The sequence below is a fragment of the Protopterus annectens genome, chromosome 4.part1 (assembly GCF_019279795.1).
Source record: "Protopterus annectens isolate FY-2018-M chromosome 4.part1, PAN1.0, whole genome shotgun sequence".
Classification (NCBI taxonomy): Eukaryota; Metazoa; Chordata; order Ceratodontiformes; family Protopteridae; genus Protopterus; species Protopterus annectens.
In genome coordinates this window covers 246,458,416-246,482,415 of record NC_056734.1, presented here as the reverse complement: position 1 = coordinate 246,482,415, position 24,000 = coordinate 246,458,416, and positions in this window count along the sequence as shown.

Below are 24,000 nucleotides of genomic sequence, written 5' to 3'. Positions count from 1 at the left end.
AGCCATACCCCCTAGCCTGTCTAGACAGTATTAAAATAAAATAATGACAAGGTTTGAACCCAGGACCCTTTGCATCATAACCAAAGTACAGAACCACTAAGCCATGACAACATAGGGAAAACAGCCACTATTAACATACATAAAATTAGGAATGGTAGCTTAATCATTACTATGCAGGTCTGCAGTCAGCCGAGAATCTTACAAAACGTCCAATCACAAAGAAGTGCGGGAAATGTGGCATATTTAAGCCTCACAGGCGGGAATACATGCCATAACTGATTGTAGCTCACATCTGTGGTCAGAATGTCTGGTGTTGGAGAGGGAGTGCACTTCCAAGTGCAGAGATGGGGCACCGAGGAGTCCAAATACATGGTTTGGCTCGTAGTCCACCATCACGAGGCAAGACTCCTGCAGGGCCAGTTCCAAGGGACGGAGTACAAGGCAGAGCCTTGGAACTGGTTAGCTCGTGACCTCACCAGTGCCACAGGCATTCCCAGACTGGTGAGCAGGTCCATCACCACCATGCGGACCTGAAGAGATGAAAGGAGGACCGCCTGAACCAGTGGATACAGCAGGCCCGTGGGATGCGGGATGCCCCACAACTGAGTATGTAGCCATGGAATGCAGTATGTATGGATTTAAAATGGAGTATGTATAATGGATAGGAATGTCTCAATATCCCTTCATGTACTTTACAGCTGCAGGTGACCGTGTTACGAATCAGCAAGCCTATGAAGATAGGCTGCTAAGGCTGCGCCGCCAGGCAGGTTAGTGATTATTCTGCATGTATTGTTATATAAAATATGGGAGAGAGCATGAAAGAAAGTGTTGTAGTCCAATAATACAGCCATAAAATGGACTGAATAAGTCCTCTTCATGTACCGTCAGATAAAAATGTTAGAGAGGCAGAAAAAGAGTGTAGTAACCCATTTAGAAAGGTAACAAATGTCTGGAATAATATCTCTGCAGGCACTGTCATATAAAATAATATGTGAGTGAGCCTGAAAAAAGAGAGTGCTAACCTATTAATAAAGGTATAATATGTCGTGAACATGTCTGCCATATATACCGTTAAAACAAATAAAGGAGTGAGCCTGTGGAAAAGTGTGTAATGTCATTAATAAAGGTCTAAAACGCAGAGTGTGTCTGTTTCACTTAGTATGAAATGTTGTTGTACCCTTGCATTATACAAATAGTAATGTGTTAGAAATTGCTGGCAACCCAGAGTTTTGCAGTCCCATATAAAGTGGGTGATGGAAGTGCTAGTAGCTGTGAAGTAAATATACAGTCCTCAACAGTCAATTACTGGCTGGCATGCATAAGTAAATCTGGCACACGAGTAGCATGTGAATATGTTCCCCAGAAATGTAAGTGTGCTTCAATAAATGCAGGGTTCTGTACAATTAGAAGTGAAAATGTCATATGAAAACATCCAGATATGTAGATAAAGAAATATAAATGCAACCATGAAATATGTAGCAGTAACATCTGCATCCTGGACAGTTAGTATGTGAGATATAGGTCAAGTATAGATTTAACTAGCCAAACCCATTACACAACCTAATGCATGGTGGCAAGTGTAATAATACATGTAGGAAATATACACCTGCAGTCACTAGGAATGTAGTGTAGAGTAAAAGTGTTTATAAAATGTTAATGGAGGTTTTTTTCTACACCCTACTGTATGTGCATAAACCATGCAATTCCGCACCTCAATGGGTATGTGTAATCTTAAATAATTGTCAGGATATATGTCCTATTGTTCCATAAATATCTGCACTCATGTTGATGCATGTGCCCTGTTCAAACACCACGTTCATGGTGGCCTGTAGCTACCAATCATCCCTGCATGCGGTTGGAATAACCACTGTTGTTCAATATATGCATGTGTTATGTTTGCTGTTCAACTGTTGGAACTGTGGTGAGTAAGGTTAATGGGAATATTGCTGCATGCTGTTAAAACTAATCTGGAATGCTGTTGTTTATGTTGTAATGAAACACACCAAATCACAGAACGTATGGGAAGGCCGGTTCCAGTGGACCCACCTGTCCCTCCTCAGTTGGCAAGTGCACCTGGCACCAGTGGCTCTGGTGCCCAGCCCGGACTCCCCTCCTCCATTGGTCCTGTGCCACATTTGGGTGGAAGCGCTGCGGGGGATGGGGCTCATCCCCCCCGTGCAAACGTGGGCGGAGAAGGGCCACCCGTCACCCTTCGAAGGGTCCGGACTGTGTTGCATAGGGAGATCCAGCTTCAGTCGCTGATCCCCTACACCAGCTTGAGGCAAGAGTGGCATGTCTCACGGGTGAGCCTGCCCATCCTACTCAGCCCCCAGAACAGCCACCCCCGGGGATGTGAAGGTGCAGTGGTAACTGCCCATGGGTGGGGATCTCAGTTCCACTGTTACCATCTGTGGGCTCATGGGCTTGCGATTTCCAAACAACCTTCCCCGTCAATTGTGTTCACACACCCCATGTGTCAAATTCCGCCCCTGTATGCATCTTGTTTGTCTTGTCTGTTTACCTCCCCAACCTACCTCCTCAAATATACCTATTTCCCCTACCTCACTTACCACTCTCACCTGAAAAAAAAAACAACAAAAAAAAGGGCAATCTGTACCCGAAAAATAAATTATGCCCCATACAAAGCTTCCCATTTTGCACACATGTCCATAGGACATGTACACCGATAATTCTAATTGGCAGTGCAACAAACTATGTTGTCCTCACCCCTCTCTCAGGGGTGGAAGGTCTCAAAACTCACTCCAAATTTTCAACATATGCACAGCTGTTGCTGTTAAAGAAATGGGCAGCTATGGGCCTTCCCTACACCCTTCCTGCACATCCCAAGTTTGTTTTCCTACTGTCTGTCCCTCTCTGTGCCCCATTTTTTCACCACATTCCTATCTCCCCATTTTCTTTTCTTTAAAAGAAATTAGCGCAGGGGTTAGCGGGAGTAAGCACTTTTAAGCAGTAGTTAGCAGGGGTGTGCGAGTGTGAGCTTGTGTGCGCTTAGCTAAGCATTGCTAAGTGTCGCGCAAACCCATGCCAACCCGCTTACAACTGCTTAAAAGTGCCTTAGTCACTCTGTATGACAAGGCCCTTGTATTGCTCAGCAGCAAAATAAAAATACCCTTGTCAGTCTCAAACCCCACACCTTGGGCTCAGCAGTCTGCATGATGTACCACTAAGCCACAGCAGATACACAATAACTTGGTGCTGAAAGAAATATAACATGCATTAGAAGGAGTGCATGTAAAGGGAAAATATGAAAGCCATAGGAATACATTGCAATAAAGAAATATGACATGCATTACAAGGACTGAATGTAAAGGAAAAATAGGAAAGCCATAGGAATACATTGCAATAAAGAAATATAACATGCATTACAAGGACTGAATGTAAAGGGAAAATAGGAAAGCCATAGGAATACATTGCAATAACTACTGTTGTATGCCAGTTAATTCCCTACTTCCAAAAGAAAGTACATACTTCCATGTATCCAGTGTTAGCATTAGGAGGTGTGAGTAAACTTACACACTGAGAAGAGTGTACTTGAAGAAGCAACAGTCAGGTTTCAGTACAACATGCATTTCACTGGCTACAACCCAGCTTCAGATATGAGACATATACCAACCTTCTGACTGACACAACAGTGTCCACAGCAAACAAGCATGGTCCCCACCTTGCAAAACTGAAAGGCCTACGCCTACCTAACCTATCATTTTATAGCAGTGTCCTGAAATCACAGTGAGAACTGCAATTACCACACAGCAGGCTGCATGCAATTACTAAATGGTGGGCACCAATTGGTGCAGAGGCCATCACATGCACATGTGCAGATACCTACAAAAGCAGCCTGTACTTGCTGTCCATACATGCAATAACATCACTGTAGCAACTGGAGAGAGAGAGAGAGAGAGAGTGAGCGAGAGAGACAGACAGACATACAGACAGACAGACAGTTGGAGAGACCAACCCAAACAAAAAAAAAAACAGAGGCGGTTGGAGACACCAGCCAACCAAAACAAAAAATAAAACAAACAGAGACAGTGGAAGACACCAACCTAAACAAATAAAAAAAAAAAAAACATCAACAGGTACAACAGACTGAGGTGAGAAATACAAAGGTAAGGTATGTAACACAGATGTATTTGCTGGCATCCGAATGATGTGTCTGAAGGGTACTCTACATTCTGTGAACACTCCTTATGTAGTAGCAGTCCGTATCTATATGTACATGCAGATATGCATAGGGCAAGGGACATACTGCAACTGTTAGTGAAGGCTGGACATATGTATGTATTTGAAGGTTGCTATGTGCACATATCTATGTAGGTTGTAGTGTGTGGCATTGAAAACAGCAAGCAGTGAAGGTATATGTCATGTGGTGGTTAAATGCTGTGGGACTGAGTTACAGCCAGTGAGATCTGCTATGGCTATATGGCCTGAGGACAGCGAAATGCATTCTGCACAACACTGTGCAATATTATTACATAATTGTATGTCTCACAACTGTTCCATAATTGATATTCCCACCATGAAAGGTGGGCAGTATACCTGCATATATGTGCATATATATGTACAGCAGTGGCTGTTTACAAGTATGTGTGTGTGTGTGTGTGTGTGTGTGTGTGTGTCTATATATATATATATATATATATATATATATATATATATATATATATGTATGTATATACACACACACACACACATATATATATATATATATATATATATATATATATATATATATATATATATATATATATATATATATATATATATATATATATATATATATATATATATATATATATATATATATATATATATATATATATATATATACATATATATATGTATATATATATATATATATATATATATATATATATATATATATATATATATATACAGATATATATATATATAGATATATATATATATATATATATATATATATATATATATATATATATATATATATATATATATATATATATATATATACATATATGTATATATATATAGATATGTATATATAGAGTGAAGAATCCTTTATAAACGCATTCTACGGACATCTCCAGGAATGCATGGATCATGCTATCCCAAACAAAGCCAAAACCCAAACATCCAAAGGCAGGTGTCCAGTCTGGTGGACCCCAGCCATAAATAAACTGTACAACAGAAGGAGGAAGATACTACATGATAGAACAAAATCCCTAATAGGGAAGGCATCCCTGATCAGTACTAGCAAAAAATTACGATCCCTCATAAAATCCTCCAAGGCCAGCTTCGAGAGAAAAATTGCTCAGGACACTAAAGACAATCATAAGGCTTTTTCCAGTTATGTTAGGAACCTGGGATGCAACTCCCAGACTTGTTCTGAGTTGATTCTAAATGACAAAAAATACACTGAACCCACAGACATTGCCAATATCCTGGCAGACAGGTTCAGTGCAAACTTCTCCACCCCTCCTCCCCAAAAAAAGAGCAAGTATCTATCCCGGCAGAGGGCTGCCTCCCAAACATCTCTGATGCTCAGATGAAAGCTGCCCTCTCCAAAGCAAAAAACACTGCTTCCATGGGACCAGATGGCATTCTGGGTTGCGTCCTACATGAACTCCAAGAAGAGCAAATCCCTCAAATAAAACAGCTGTACAATCTCAGCCTTACTACAGGATATGTGCCCACAGAATGGCGTACAGCAACAGTGGTCCCACTCCACAAAGTTGGAGCCTCCACGGACCCTGGAAACTATCGCCCCATAAGCCTGACTAGCTTAGTCTGCAAGGCTATGGAGAGGATCATCATGGAGCTCATAAACAAAGACATTGGGGACCTACAGACACTAGATCCTACCCAGTTCGGCTTCGTCAAGGGCAGATCCTGCCTTTTGAGCCTGGTTGACTTCTTCGAAACAGTCACCAAAGCCATAGATGAAGGGAAGGTAGTCCACACAGCCTATCTGGACCTAGCAAAGGCATTTGACACAATACCCCACTCGGGCATCATAGATAAGCTATCCAGCTTAAATATAAACCCCTATGTCACAAGATGGGTTGCAAACTGGCTCAAAGACAGAACCCACAGAGTGAGAGTTGCTGGAGCCATGTCAGACTCAAAACTGGTCACAAGTGGTGTCCCACAAGGTTCTGTCCTGGGACTGCTCTTGTTCGGTATATACTTTTCCAAGGTACAGGCCAACGTGGGAGGACTATGGCTCACCAAGTTTGCAGACGACTGTAAACTAGGCGCCATAATCAACTCTCCAGCTGACACAAACATCCTTCAAAAAAGGTCTCACAGAGATGGATAACTGGTGCCAGAGCCATGGTCTGAAGCTAAATGCCAAAAAGTGTATAGTCATACCCTTTGGCAAAAACAATGTGCCCACAAATTACCACATAGGCGGTAACCCATTAAGTACAGAGAAAGTAATTAGGGATCTGGGGACCCAAGTTGATAGCAATCTCTCCTTTGACAACCACATTGCCAAAGTGGTTAGAAAGACCTTTTACATAGCCCACCTCATCATGAAAGGATTCACATCTAGATCAAGAGAGGTAATCATGCCCCTTTATTCATCCCTCATCAGGCCCATCATAGAATACAATGCCCCTTTTGGGATGTACCTTACCCGACACCTGCAGCAATTAGAAAGACCCCAAAAGTACCTCACCAAGAGGATCAAGGGTCTCAAACAGATGCCATATGCTGCTCGGTTAATAAAACTCAAGCTCTACTCATTTGCATACCGCCTACTTCGAGGCGATCTATGCCTGACATATAAAGCTATGTCCAATCCAGAATTAATGGACATGCTCCACCTCAGTAAATCTAAATCCCTTAGAGCCACACGCTGGAGGGACTTGAACCTCAGCACTGAAATAAATAGAACTTGCTGGAGGGACAGATTTATAACCCAGAGGTTCCCTTCGCTATGGAACAGAATTCCAATTCATGTTAGGCAGAGCACCTCACTGAATCTCTTCAAGAAGAATCTTGATGAGTGGATGGGGGAACGTAGGTTTGTCCTGGGGATTACTTCCGTGTCACTATTAGACAGAGGCACAGCAAACTAAACCTTAAAAAGGGCACAGTATACTCAAATCAAGGGGTGGCGTAAGCCAAGCAAAATTGGGCTAGGCTTATAATTGTCCCAGGGCAGATAGCCTAGTATGAACCTATGAACCTATATACCTATATATGTATATATATATATATATATATATATATATATATATATATATGTGTATATATATATATATATATATATATATATATATATATATATATATATATATATATATATAGTGAGAGGGAGACACAGGGTCAGACATATATATATATATATATATATATATATATATATATATATATATATATATATATATATATATATATATATAGTGAGAGAGGGAGACACAGGGTCAGACATATTGCAACAGGTGCTGGCGACCAAGGCATGGACTGAACACCAGTTTTGATACTGCACTGCCATACCCCATTCCAAAACACTTTACCCACTAACTACCAGAGAGGTGGTTGCCTGACTAACAGTGAAGGTGTCAGAAGGGAACATGGGACACAGGTGGACAGTATTCACAGTGCCACACTAGTCTTTGTAATCTGTCTACATGGTACATGTAATCACAAACGATGTGTCATGTATGGAAATATAGGTCAGTGTTCCCCTGTACTCATCACAATGCCCCATGTGGTATGTACCTCACATGACAACTACAGCAAGTGGAAAGGCCACAGACATACCTCACAAAGGGTAATACTGCCATTAAACACATACCCTATGCAGATTGACTCACATAACCACAGCTACAGTGCGTTATATACCGGCCACCCAGAGGTTACCTCTGCCAAACATACAGAGGTATGCCACACCCATAGCAGTCAGACAACCACCATGTCAACACCTCACAATCCCACCAGGCTACATGGCCTAGGTCCCTAGTCCCTGCAACCTCACTAAACAGCACATGCTGGAGGGATAGGCTCCTATTGGCAAATATGCCATACTCTGGAGTAAACCACCCAGCATGAACAAACAAGGCTCCTCAGTAGCAGATGTCAGACATACCCCTGATGATTGTTTGGGGGATAGGTAACATGCCCTGGGAATCACCTCTGTGTATCCGGTTGACAGGAGTAAGTGAAATCTAATTACATGTGTGTCACAGGCCAGGGTAGCATATGGCTAGGCTGCTGTAGGCCCCAGGGACAATAGCGTATTACCTACTTATGACACAATGCACACAGACATGTACACAGTGCAATACCTGCTCTGTGAGGTGGAATGAGTGTGACAGTGAATGTGTGCAAGGTCTGTGACAGTGTGATAGCTAGGTGTGAGGTTGTTTCTGTCATGGTCTTTGTGTCCTAAGTATGAGGCCAGAGAAAGATGTGTCAGTTATTGGGATGCAGACATAGTAGGATGGTATATGTTGTGACGTAGTTCCTTGTGTACGACTGTGGTGTCCCATCATAGGCTGAAGCAATACATGTATGCTCAGTAAGTGGTACTGCTGGTGAATCCAGCTGACATTTGAACTGTTGTACCACCTGAAGCTGTAGGCCTAAACAGCACAGTATGGTGTATGTTCACATTCCCTGGTAACACTGTCTTGTGTGTTTCCTGCAGTCTGCACAGATTACATTCCTCAGGCATAAGTATCTGTAAGTAGGGGCACACAGTACTGTAAGGTACATAGCAAATGCTCATCTGTGTTAGCATACATCTGTGTGTTGTATGAATGTCTGATGTGTGTGTAATGATGCCTGTACCATGTCCGCAATCACATGTGTGATGCAGGGTTTACATGTGTACCTAGCAACATGTATACTTTGTTACAGCACTATGCCAGCTATATTAACAACTGTGCACATATGTTAGGTAGGAGTATGGCATCAACAACTAGGGTGGGTTACTGGTTATACTGTAACTGTACTTCACAATAATTGCAATGGATGACATATTTCTGCATGCATTAGCTTGATATGTACCCCCCTGGCAAGGCTGTGCATTGGATCCCAAACAGTGAGCCGAGTACTGGTGTATACTGGTGTGTCATATGGAGTGTGGCAGGCACTGTCAGCCAGTTGTGGGCTGAGCACTGATATGTGGTATTGAATGTGTGTATCCTCTGACAGACAATCAGATGCTATATATGGCAGTTAACTGATATCTGTACTGTATAATGTTAAGTGTGCCACATGACTTGCTCACACATATCGTTTACTTGTCTTCCAGGCTTATGGCTCATCACAGGAACCCCTGCTACACAGCTGCAGAGGAACAGGAAATCCACCACAGCCTGGTTCAGCACTATACCCTGCTGTTTTCAAGGGCCAGCCAGCACCAGCAGGAGCGTACTGCACTGTGGCAAGAACTTGTTCGTCGGGTAAATGACATAGGCATGCATAACCGGACATATGAGCAGGTATGCCATCACTGCAGGGATTTAATTTGACATGTCCAGCGGCGTGCGTCTGATATCCACAGACAACAGCTTGCTACAGGTGGTGGGGTGGCCATACATCCCCCCCTCACCAGAGTGGAGGAACTGCTGCTAAGTGTCTTGGCTCCTGGCCTACAGCAAGAACAACATCATACATGTGTCGTCATAGAGGCTGGAGCCACCCAGCATAGTGACATGGAGCGTGCAGGTAACATGCCCTAGCTATAGACTACTGTTACCTGTATTGTTAGATTATGCATGTGTGAGATGTGTACTGTGTTTTGCAGTTGTGCTGCCTATTGTGTGCAATACTGATAATTTGAATAGTATCTGTACACCTATGCCTGTTGTTCTACTGTAGTTTAGCACACTCACAGTAGCAATGCCACAGTTGTGGCCACTGACAAACTGTGTCATATTCTTTTAGGTCCCGCTGGTGTGACAGCAGGGCAGACTTTACATGCTGGTGAGTGTGTTAACACTTTAAACTTGGTATTGAACTGTGCATGTCATAGGTGAGGTGTAGGCCATGTACACATAACACACCTATGCATAATGCATGCTGTGCATGTTTGTTGTGAGACGTGAAACATATCAGTAATGTCAGTAGCTGCCTCAATCACATGCAATGCACAGAGCATCAGACACAAATGTGGCAACACTGTACTGCACATTGGATAGGCATAGTTGACACACATGTACACAACATAACACGTTTGTCATACGCAGTATACCTCAACATGCTACACATAGTGTAACCGGACACCCGCTGCTAGGTCACACGTCAGTATCCCACATGTCATCCACACACCGCACATACCATACCTGAGGGGTAGGGGCCTAGCATGGTGCTGTGCAACACTCCTCAACACATAACACAGTCATGTTAGGCAATGCTCCCTATTGGACACCTCACACACCCTTGTGCAACGTGGCTGTGTAATTGTGAACTTAGCCACAGCACTGCGGTTTAGGTACAGCATGCTAGGCGGTGGTCTAGCACACTTTAGTGGCCTTGAGTGACCACATGATGCATGATGATGATGGCTAATGGTACTACACCCCATACTGTTACAATGGCCATGTCCAGGATTGGTATCCCATCATGTATACATGCACCACTCATCCCGTGTGTGTACATAGCATGCATGTGCTACACCTGTGTCCACAATTATCTGCTACAGACACAGACACTGCGATCAGATATGGAAATCCATGTGACACACAGATAACACATGCATCCATGGTATATATACCTGCGTGTGATGGTGCAGAGGACATTGCAGAGCTTATAATACTTGCACACAAATGTCAAGTCCTTGTACACATTGTGTTCCAGGGTGTAGGCAATCACTGGACATGTACACACATGCACCACAGCCATGTACACTGTCATTAACTATGGCTGTCTACACTCACACTGCATGGACTTGATCAACACTTATTCTGCATGCTGACATGTCTGTGTGAATGTTTGGCTTGTGATACTGTCACCCACCTTCAACCAGTATTGAGTATGATTTGGATTTCTGTTGTGTGTGTGTATCTGCTGTAGTGAGGAGTGTGCATGTGTTCCTGTGTTCCTGTGTTCCTATGTGCATGTGTTCCTGTGTGCCTGTGTGCATGTGTTCATATGTGCATGTATACATGCGTGCATGTGTGCATGTGTTCATGTGTGTATGTGTGCATGTGTTCATGTGTGCATGTGTGCATATGTGCATGTGTTCATGTGTGCATGTGTGCATGTGTGCATGTGCGCATGTGTGCATGTGCAGACCGTAATGTGTGTTTCCTGTCTTCCTCTCACAGGTGCTGAGGTAGGGATTGGCAAAAGCAGCAGGTGACTTGAAGCCACTGCCATGGATAGTGGTGATGATGACACATGTATTTTGGCACAGGGAGATTTGACAGGGTCTGTCGTTGGTCCACCAATCGACAGTACACAGCATTCAACCCCATCTATGCACACACTCATAGTGCCATTACATCCCTCACCACCAATGGCCATAGGGGAGGGACAGCATACAGTTGGCATTGACCAGGAGAGTGTGGTACCCATGGCACGTGCATCCCCTCACAGCAGCCATAGCCATAGACCTGTAATGGTACCACATAGGCGGAAGTCCAGGGGTTCTCGGGGGAGCACCACTGGATGTATTGCCCCTGGCAGGCGTGCCCTCACAGGTCTTACAATGACCACTATGTTCCGGGCTGTAATGCAGGCTTAGGCACGTATGGAACGGCACACCACGCAGGGACTTAGGGTGCAGAGGGCACATAACACCGCTATCAATGACAGCATCCGTGACCTTGCCGGTGCCATCCGGGCATACACCGAGTTCATTGATAGATGTTGGGGGGAGACAATAGATGCCCTCTACAACATGTCTTCCTCAAGCCAGGACTGTGCGGGACGGTTGCGACAATGCTGAGGCTGGCCTGCCCATTGTTCATCCCAGTAGACCACATGCATGTGGCTCTGGCCAGTCCCAGCAGGGACATGGGTCCAGTCATCATACCTCTGCTTTTGATGACAGTACCCAGTCAGGGTTGGTACCCGATACCGTCCGTAGCAGCCCTGCCAGGCACAGGTACTGTGTCCGTGGCTCGGGACAGTGATCTGTACAGCCAAGCAGGTACAGTCTGTGGCTGTCCCACAAACCACCGTATATGGCAGCCACATGGTGGAGCTGTATGCATGCAGACACACACAAATTAAGCAAACAACTAGGGCTCACACATACACACACACATTACATCAACATTGGTCCATGCTGTACTGTTGTCCCACACACACACACACACACACACACACACACACACACACACACACACACACACACACACACACACACACACACAGACATGTCGATTGGATGGGTCAATGTCAGGCTCTGGCAAACAACAAAATGCCCTGTGCATATGATGATACCTGTGCTGCCTCCTGTCATCTGCATTATCGATGGAGGGACAGGCTAACATAGTGTTGATGCACAGGGTGACACTACAGCAGTGTAGCAATAATAGCAAGTTGTCAACAAGGAAGTCTAACTACATTATTGTAGGTATATCTGAGCAGACATTATGCATCAAAGCTCTAATTGTCAATGTAGCATTGTTTACACCACTGTTAGGTCTGAGTATGTATTATCCACCCATGTGCCACTTGGATGATGTGTGATGTGTTGCCAGCATGTGTTAGCGAGTGGACAGTACATGTGTGATGTGTGCAGTACAGATTAGCAAGTGTACATCTGTGAACATGGTGGGTGCGCACTGTCTGGATGTACGTGCATAGTGGACACATGGGACATATGGCATACCCTGTCGTACACATTATTAACATCCCATTGCATCTTTCAATGGCCAGTATGCATTCTACTACAGTTACGTACTAACATGGGTAGACGTGTGTATGACATGGGTTGACACTATGCTGCGGGTGATACCGTTAATATTAGTCAATGATGTGCAGTCTGGTACTATACACAACCTCAACAGCATGACTATAAGCAATCATTGGATGATGTCCTGACAAATGACACACAGTAGTAGGGAACCCAGTATCAATTGGATCATTTCTGTGCTACACTATAACACTAACCAGTGGTGATGACCGACACCCATTACTATGACCACACCTGTGTGTCATATAGCCCCCTTAGGTACATGCAGACACACTAGGGATGTGTCCATCCAAATCTGGGAATGCATGGAATGGCCTACAATGCATTCCCTGGATGGGACGCATATCCTACACAAGGGTATCATACAGACAGATACCTGTTGTGTGATACATGCTGTATAGCAGTAAGACAACTGTGGCATAGTCATTCTCATGTACTATACATATTATCCCATCAGTACCACACCGGTGGTAGCCCTCAACATGTATGTCGGGTACCATTGTGTACATACAGACCCATGTTATGTCATGTGTCCCTTGGTATTCACATATCCATAGGTATTGTGGAGTCCCAAGGTGTATCACAGACATTAGAGTCCTGAATACATATCCACAAGACAGTCATACACCTATAAAGTCTGTCCATTCTTGGCAGACTTTGTTATGTATGACCATATCTGACATATACCCCAGGCATATACCCTCACTCACTCTACTCTTAAGTAACTGTCATGGGTGTGTGTGCCACAGATGACCTTGGCCACAGAACATGACAGTGGACGGCCATGTCACATACATACATATGTGACCTACGATCTGAGTAGTAGCGGCACAACCTGTCAATGGAAACAAATGTATTCATGTAGTATGCAGGCTTCACACCTATGTACTGATTGAGGGGACATGTACACATATATATTTGCCACGCAGATACCTGATGTCTGCAATGCACTTACTGTTGTCATCATACTATGTCATACAATAGTAAAAGCAAAACCCACCCCATGTTGGCCAACAGTGACACACGCATAGTCAGCATTTGCAGGATTCAAACCCCTACCTAACTATGTTATGATACTAGAGAGAGATGCACTAACATGGCATGCTATTTGTTTTACTGGCTGGTTTTCCTTCTCCTGAGTGACACACACACAGTTAGCATTTGCAGCATTCAAACTCCTACCTAACTATGTTATGATATTAGGGAAAGACACATTAACACAGTGTGCTATTTGCTTTACTGACTGTTTTCTCTTCTGCTGCTGTATTTGTAGGATGGTGACATCATCAGACTTTCCAAAGAGGAATGTATCTCTTTCAGTGTGTTTTCACAGTCTCCAAAAAGGGCACTCCTTTCAAAGACAATTGCACACATACACACACTCACTGTTTGCAGGATTCAAACCCCTACCTAACTATGTTATGAGATTAGAGAGAGAGAGAGAGAGACACACTAACACGGCTCGCTATTTGCTTTACTGGCTGGTTTTCCTTTTCCTGCAGTATTTGTAGGATGGTGACATCATCAGACTTTCCAAAGAGGAATGTACCTCTTTTAGTGTGTTTTCACAGTCTCCAAAAAAGGGCACTCTTTCCAAAGACAATTGCACACATGCACACACTGTTTGCAGAATTCAACCCCCTACCTAACGATGTTATGATATTAGAGAGAGACACTAACACGGTGTACTATTTGCTTTACTGACTGGTTTTCCTTCTCCTGCAGTATTTGCAGGATGGTGACATCATCAGACTTTCCAAAGAGGAATGTACCTCTTTTAGTGTGTTTTCACAGTCTCCAAAAAGGGCACTTCTTTCAAAGACAATTGCACACATACACATACACTCACTGTTTGCAGGATTCAAACCCATACCTAACTATGTCATGATACTAGACAGAAACGCACTAACACGGTGCGTTATTTGCTTTACTGGCTGGTTTCCCTTCTCCTGCAGTTATTGTAGGATGGTGACATCATCAGACTTTCCAAAGAGGAATGTACTCAGTCTCCAAAAAGGGAACACCTCTCAAAGGAAACTGCAGACATACACACACCCCACACACCCACACACACTTTGCAGGATTCAAACCCCAACCTAACTATATTATGAGACTGGAAAGAGACGCATTATCACGGTGCACTAGTTGCTTTATTGGATGGTTTCCCATCTCCTGCTGTATTTATAGGATGGTGACATCATCAGACTGGACATGGTGATGTGTGTAAACTTTGTTTTATGCCATTCCAGGAATGGTCCATGTGGGTCAGCAGGTGCCAACAGCTTGAACATAACCCCAGTATCCTTACCTTGTGTGATCTATCTGTGGACACATTGACATTCCGTCATATGTCAACACATATTTATGCACAGCTTCTTGGTTTTGTGGATACTACATGTGTCTGGGATGTTGATAAAGGGCTATTCAAAGTTTATGTGACACATGTGTAGATGTGTTCATTGATGTATGTCCTGGGTGGCTGCCTTGCAAACAGTCTAGCATGTTTGGGAACCATGATCCGACATGAACATACCACAGTTGGTAGGGTTGTGTGTGTGTCAGCTTCCAATAGCTCTGTTTATGACTGCAACCATGATGGACTCCATGACCTTGCAGATCAGACCTCATAGGCATACTGGACTTGACTTCCCATGGTGTGTTGTGCACCAACACTTGTAGGGAGTGCCATATGTAGCTGTGACACATTCAACGGTTCCACATCCTGTGTAGGGGGTGCGGCTCAGCTGACTGTTCAGGTGTATGATCTGTTTGTTCTGTAGTTTGTGCATGACACATATTGGGAATCAGTGTATTCCACCTGCTGCCATGCTTTTGGCAGTGGGGGTAGCTGCTCATCCATTCTACATGTGATATCTCCTGGTATGATGATGTGGACTATTGTCAGTGGGGGATGGGTATGTACATATGGGCCTGTCTGTCATGATGTCGGCATTGACACTCAGGTACAGTTGGCCATGACTCAGGACATATATGTGTGTACATTGATATTTATGACATAGCTGAAGGAGGTGTCATGATTCAGTCTGGAACCCTTCTCTGCTCCTCTTTACAAAACACTAATGAACATTAGCACTAATCCCTGTTATACTCTTTTACATGCTTAACACCCTACTGATCCTTTGTGATCAAGCTACAGAGTAGGTCATGATAATGTCCTGGCATGTCCAGGGGTCAGTTTTGTGTGTACTCTTCAGTCCAGCTGGTGGATATTGTGATATTAACACAATGTCACATCCGCCTCATGTACACAGACAACCATCTCCTCCTCCCGACAAACTCAGATATATGTGTGAGATGCACCTATATAGACATACGGGGAGCTGAACTCTCTCGTCTCATGACTGGCACAGACTATCACATGGTGAAGGTAACCACACGCACCACATATCAGTCTCACATATCCTCCAGCAAGAGCACTCAAACCACATTAGCACACATTGACATACTCGGATGTTGTAAATGTACTCTACCTAAGCAGCAGAGACCTCCAAAGCAGACACACACACACACTTGCTACCCCACTACAATACTCACATATCACTAAGTTCACAATGTCAGTGTGCCACACAGTCACTGCCCTTCGGGCTAAACAACACACCTAACACACTTGTAATAGGCGACACTTATATTCAGACACACTGAAGTACCACTCACCTGCCCTGACAAGGGAATAATCACTTTGGGCTGTCTGTTGGGTGCCAGGATCTGCCGCATAACACAGGCAGTCAGGTCACTCCAAAGCAAGTACAAGACTGGCACCATCATTGTCCATGCTGGTGTGTGTAACCTCAGACGTTACTCCCTGGACCACATGACATGATACATAGAGGTACACTCTGATCATGTAACCCAGGCCAGTATGACCCTGATCTTGTCTAGCATCTTACACCCACCAATTATGATGTCACAGTATACGGACACACATATCACATTTAACAGTTGGCTAACACATTTGCTTCATTCATAGGGGATACAGTGTCTGTCAGTGTATGGTGACATCCTCAACATGCCACGTAGCTTCACTATGGACAGCTTGCACCTGTCACCCTTGGACTTTGGTATGCTGGCTAAGGCTTTTGCTACCACCAGAGTGCCTTTTTTAAGCAGGGCTCAGAAGACAAACCCACCTCCATAGACATTACAGGTTAAATGAAACTAAGGGTAATGCTACTCAACAACAGTTGTGTTAACCTCATATTGTGGCCACTCAGGACTCTCCTCAGTATGGAGGAGAGCAATATCTGTGCACTGACAGACACCTGGTTCAGGCTCGCTTATGCACACCAACACTACCAGGTTATGTTTCATACCATGCTGTCTGACAACAAGACTCGGACCAGACAACACAACTAGGGGGAGTATCCATATACATCACAGATACACACACCTCCAGGTTAGTAGCACTGCACAAAGCATCACAGACCATACATATACAACTACCATTGTGCAATACTGCCTTTCAGTTTTTTGCCTGCTACAGACCACCCTCCCATACTCAGGAACCACACTCAGCTTTTGTGGGAACTATGGAGAATATGAAGGTCTCCAGAGACACCATTATATTGTGTGACTTCATATACACACATATTGACTGGGGATACTACTCAAGCCCCGACAACCTCACCCAACAGTCACTACAATTTGTGGACTCATATGCTTTGGCACAACCAGTCACCACAGCCACAAGGGGGAATACATATTGGACCTGCTCATCACCAACATAGGGACTCTATGTTCCACACCAGCGATATACCCCTCATTGGTAAGGTCAGAACATACATGTATCTTACAGGACATACATATACCCTCCACACACCCATCCTGGGTAATCTTGGTGAACTTCTCATGAGCCAACATCTCACTTCACTGAAGCAAGGTGGTATCCTTCAGAGATCCTGAGACAGTGGCATATATGGCTCACACTGCTGCATCCTTTACATACACATTCTATGGACACCTAGTGGACTGCATGGATTGTGCTATCCCAAATAAAAACAAGACCCACTATGACAATGGCAGGGGACCTGTCTGGTAGACCCCAGCCATTAATAAGCTGTACAACGTCAGGAGGATGCTACTACATGATAGAGCACAATCCCAGACTGGGAAGGCATCTGTGATCTGTACTAGCAGACAGCTACAATCACTCATGGACTTTTCTAAGGGCCGCTTCTACTAGATAATTGCACCTGACACGTAGGACTATCACACGGCCTTCTTCAGTTATGTCTGGAACCTGGGTGGGCACTCACTGATATGCTGTGAGTTACTGCATACTAACTAAACCTATCCTGAACCCACTGGCATTGCCTACATCCTGGCAAACAGGTTCAGTGCAGATGTCTCCCACCCATCCCCCCTAAGGAGCAACTATCCATCCCAACAGAGTATAACCTCCCTGACATCACGCAGTAACAGGTGAGTGCTGCCCTCCCCACAGCGTACATCACAGTATCAATGTGACCAGAGGGTGTCCCAGCCTGCATCATACATGAGCATCATGACAAACGCAACCCTCACATTACATCACTGTTCAATATTGGAGTTACCACAGGATATGTACCCAAGGAATGGCGTACTGTGACTGTGGTCCTGCACCACAGAGTTGGTGCCACAATGGACCACAGACAATATTGCTCTATAAGCCTATGTAGCCTGTTCTGCAAAGCTAGGGAGCATATTGTCATAGGACTCCTACACATAGACATCGGGAACCTACAGACACTGTGTCCTACTCATTTCAGAATTGTTGCGGGCAGATCTTGCCTCTTGAACCTGTAGGTATTCTTTAAATGGCTAACACATCCATTGACATAGGGATGGCTATCCACACAGCCTACCTGAACCTTGCAAAACCATTCAACACAATAACCCACTGGGCCATTATGCATAGGCTCACCAGTGTCATTTTGGACACATATCTCACACAATGGATTGATACCTAGATCAGGGATAGCACCCACATGGTCAGGATTGCATGTGCCATGTCTGGCTATACACCAGTTACACATGGCATCCCACACAGCTTGGTCCTGGGATCTCTCTTGTTCAGTATATATTTGTCTTACATACAGGCTATCACAGGGGGAATATGGCTGAACATGTTTGCACTTGACTGCAAACTGGGTGCCATGATCAAATCTCCAGATGCCACATGCATACTCAATGAGGGTCTCACAGAGATGGATGACTAGTGCCTGAGCCATGGCCTACAGCTAAATACCATTAGTTGCATAGTCATCTCCTTTGGGAATAACAACATGCCCACACATTACCACATAGGTAGTACTCTATTACATATGGTAGGAGTTGTTAGGGGTTTGGGGACATCACTTGTTCGTACTGCCGCCTTTAACATTCACGTTGCCAAAGTGGTTGGACACACCTTCTATGTGTGCCACCTTATCCCATATGGTTTCACATCTAGATCGAATGAGGTCATTCTGCCCCTATACTCATCACATCCATGCTTGGTTACAATGCCACATTTGGGGTGTACCTTACCTGACACCTGCAGCAACTGTACTGGCCACAGACGGTCCTCACCAAGCATATCTAGGGGCTCACACAGATGCCTTGCATAGTTCGGATGCAGTAACTCCAGCTCTACTCAGTCGCTTACCACCTAGTCAGATATGATGTGTGCCTGTTGTTTACAGCTACACCCAAACCAGAATTAGTGGACATGCTCCACCTCAGGATATCCAACTCCCTTGGAGCTACACACTGCAGGGACGTATACCTCAGCACAGATGTTAATAGGACATTGTGGAGGGACAGATTTTTATCCCAGAGACTCCACTCACTACAGAATGTAATCCCAGTTTCACATAGGCAGAGCCACCCACTGACCACCTACTGGAGACATCTTGATGACTGTATGGGTGATTGTATATTTTCCCCTGAGATATCTTCTGTGTCCCTGCTAGACAGAGGCACACTAGCATAAACATACATGGGCTATCTTGTGTGACCTACTATTCACACACACACACAGTGTAGTAATCTGACAGGGTTGCGAATGCCAAACACACTCTGGCTAGGCTTGTACATGCCTTAGGGTAGATAGCCTAGTATCGACCTCTGAACCTATGCTAATCTTCAAGATGCAAAATGTTTATTGCTGATAATGTTTGCAGGTCTTTATCATCTTTGCTTTACCAGTTTCCATGAAGAACTTCAGTATCTGCAGAACATATTTGATTATGACAGGGTTCCACTATATTATAGATGTGTCTGTTGTCATATAACTGTGTGCACAGGGCGGATTGCTGTATAGTGACAGGTTCCTGGGTTAACACATGCAACTGCCAGATATGCGTGGCCCACTGCTGTACTCAGACATGGCCTAAGTGTGTGAGCATGCCCATTTCTGACATTACATGTTTTGTTGCCTGACATTTGTCTCATTTATTCATGTGTGAGCATGCCCAGTGTGACCCTTCAGTATGTTGCTATCTGAGGTCCATTACATTTGCTGATGTGCGCGAACATGACCAATATTAACATTTATACTGTGTGTGTTGGAAGTCAGGTTCTGTTCTCACTGCTGGGCTCACCTTTGTGTCATAACTCAACAAGGATTATGCTGTGCTTGCAGGGTTTCCATGGAATACTTTGCATAGACTTATCAACATTCCATCATATAGGTGGACCACTGCAATACTGTCATGGTTTAGTGGTTCAGTACTTTGGCTGTAGTGCACAGTATCCTGGGTTCGAGGCCCATCACTGCTTTATATTTTCATACTGAGCAGACCAGACTGCTTAAGGGCCTGTTAAGCAAATATGAGCATGTTGGCTTTTGTTCAGCTATGCTCTACTTAGACCAGGCTTGTCCGACATTGCTCAATATTCACCAACATTGCTGGACGTTGCCCAATATTACTGAACATTGACCACAGTTGTGCTAGTTGGTGTGTGCAATTTTGTTTGCATATACTACATGATGGTAATTGCTGTTTAGCACTACTTTATATTGCTTAACACATGGCATTCATGCCTTAAGTGGTGCTGCAGGGCTGCCTATGTCGGATGCACATACTACACTCCCTGCACATGTTTGGAAGCAGGTAGTGTCAACTTAGGCATCCCTTTTACTTTATGTGTGAGTCAGAGAGGGGTATCATTTCCAGAGTTCCTACTGAGCCAGTGTATGTGCTATGCATTGCCTCTTTGCCAAGGCCAAAGCATACTGGGCACGCCTCCTTCTGCCTACTGGGGCAGGCTCAGGTTGTTCCTCCTCTGGGTCACGCTCTGCCTGTGATGGCCTTGGCAATGGTGGGGGGCTGTTTGGCCCAGGCCTATGCTGGTCCTGCTGCAGCTGTTTTTGCAGGATCATATTATGTAGCATAGCACATACCATGACAATTTGGGTACATGTAGTTGGTGAGTACTGCAAGGCTCCACCAGATGTGTCCAGGCACCGGAACCGTGACTTGAGCAGCCCAAACACACGCTCTATTACATTACGTATTTGTGCGTGTGCCTCATTATGGTGTTCCTGTGTGTGCGTTTCTGATGGGTGTCATCAGCCACGGCTCCAGTGCACAGCCAGCATCCTCCACTAGGTGACCATGTGGGATGTCCCCATTGGCAAATGTCTGGTACAGCAGCGTCAGATGCCAGATATGGGAATCATGGTAGTTTCCAGGGCAGCCTGCACACACATTCAGTATTATGCCCTGGGCATCACACACGACCTGGCAGTTGATGGAGGGGAAGCCCTTGCGGTTGAAGTAGACCCTACCCCGTTCGCCGGCTGGTGCTATGATGCATATGTGTGTGCAGTCTATTGCACCCACTACCTCAGGGTATTCCGCTATTTGCTGGAAGAGATGCATATTGCTGTCCAATACCTCACGGGAATTGGGGAAATATACATGATCACCGACATGTGCTGACATGGCATCCAGGAACTGTTGTAGTACCCTGGATGCTGATGCCTGTGATATCCCCATCATATCACCAGTTGGTCTCTGGAAGGTACCTGTTGCTAATATTCTTAGGCCAACACATACCTTGGTTTCCACTGGGATGGGTTCCCCTCTGTTGGTTCTGTGTGTGAGACGTGGCCTGCACAGCTCAACAATTTGCTGCAGGAGGTCTCTGTCCACTCTATAGTGCTCCACTATCTCCAGCTCATGTAGCCCCTGGTAGGTTACCCTAGGCCTGTACACTCTTCTCCGTCTCCTCACTGTGGGTTGTCCAGCAGCATTTCCATTGTCACCACCCTCAGCATGTTGCATATGTTGTCTTATAACAGCAATGGCAGCCCCTAACATTTCTTTGTCTCAGTAAAGCTTTTTCAGTTTTCACTTCTATTAGCTTACTGCAGTGTCTCTTGTGAGAAACATAATGGAGTGTTGTTTGCAGAGTTTTAAGTGCTAGGCTGGGCTGGGCTAGTGTACTGCCTGTGTAACTGCCTGATTCTGATTGTTTTCACCTGCTAGCTCTGCTAGTACTCCCTGGTAGCTTCCTACTATTTCTTGTGCTTCCTTTGTCATTTCTGTTTCCTCAGGGGGGAGCGCCGCGCACACAAGTGCAAACACAAACACAGCAACTAACACGCGCGCACACATGCTTACATGGACTAAAACTTGCTTATTCGGGTTAAAACACATGCACACCAGCGCAAACATGCTTACAACTCTTTAAACAGCCTTATACATGCTTACTCCGGCTTAAACGCATGCACTCACGGTTACACGGGCGCAGTCTGTCTTACTCGGGTTTACAGGCGCACACACGCGCATATGCACGCTCAGCAAGAAACTTTGGTGTTATCCATGATATACACCTTCCATTTCTTGGCTTTCCCTAGCCTAGCTGTTGACACACCTCTTTCCATGATGTCTAAATGACAGCGGACACATGCCACTCTGCTCCAGTGAGCTTCACTTCTTTCATACATACCACCCTCATGATGTCACCTATCTTCTAGTCTGTTACTCCCCATATCCTACTCCTACACTCCACTGACTGTGCTCATTTGCTATGTAAACTAGCGATTCACTATCCTAACTCTCATTTACATAGGATTGCCTACAAATGCTTGGTTACATGTCTTAGACTGAGCTTCCCCCCTTACCAACCTCTACTCAGTGGCCATGTTGTCTTCAGTCTGCCATTCCCTTACATTGTACATTACCACTTTCAATAAAATCCACATTTGTGGGATTTAATTTCTAGTATTCTGGTTTTTAGAGCGCAGCCTGTTTGCACGGCGCTGCGCTATGCTTAAACATCAGAAATCGGCGAAAAAAATATTATTTTTATTTTAATTTTGCATCAGGGAACATTTCCAATGGCCGCATATTTGGCCATTGGCATGCTTCCTGCACTGGATGCAACCTTTATTTGGAGCTGTCAAGGCTCCATTTTGCTATTTGCAGAATGGTACTCAGTTGTCAACTGAGTACATTTCTGCAAATAACACTGCTCTTACTCAGGTTCGGGTTTCCTGAATTGCAAATCTACCTCATTTGCATGCCTTTCACCTGCAATTGAGGTGATTTGCATGTCCCAGCCCTGTCCGTGTAAGAGCCATTTTAGGAGCTCTCTTATACGCCCCTACAGGCTGTTCCTGGATCGCTCGTCGGACATGATGGCTGCATGGAGTCTTACTCTTAGACTCCGTGCAAGCCATCGTGAATCCGGCCCACAGTATGTATCAAAGTGGGCTGTATTGACAAGCATGGGGCTATAAATATTGATGATAAGCCCTGAAGCCATTAATGGAGGATGTCTTAGCTGTAACATAATCTGGGCTTTCCCAATACCTGACAACCTGTTTAGAAATTTAAACTAAAAACTGATACCATCAGTTAAGATGACAGTAGAAGCACTATTGAAAATGCATTTTCTTTACAACTTGCTATTATGCTACTATTCTCTTTTGGTTAAAATTCTAAATATGTGACTCAGAGAGCATTAGACTTAGGTTAATTAAAATATACATAGGTATAATGGCCAGCAGCAATATTATAAAATACATGTCAGCCCAAAGCATAAGCTGTTTTCACTTAGGTCCTCCTGCCAGGCCAGTCTGAATCATAAGTGAATACTAAAACATGTTGTGAGCTCAAGTGTTAAAA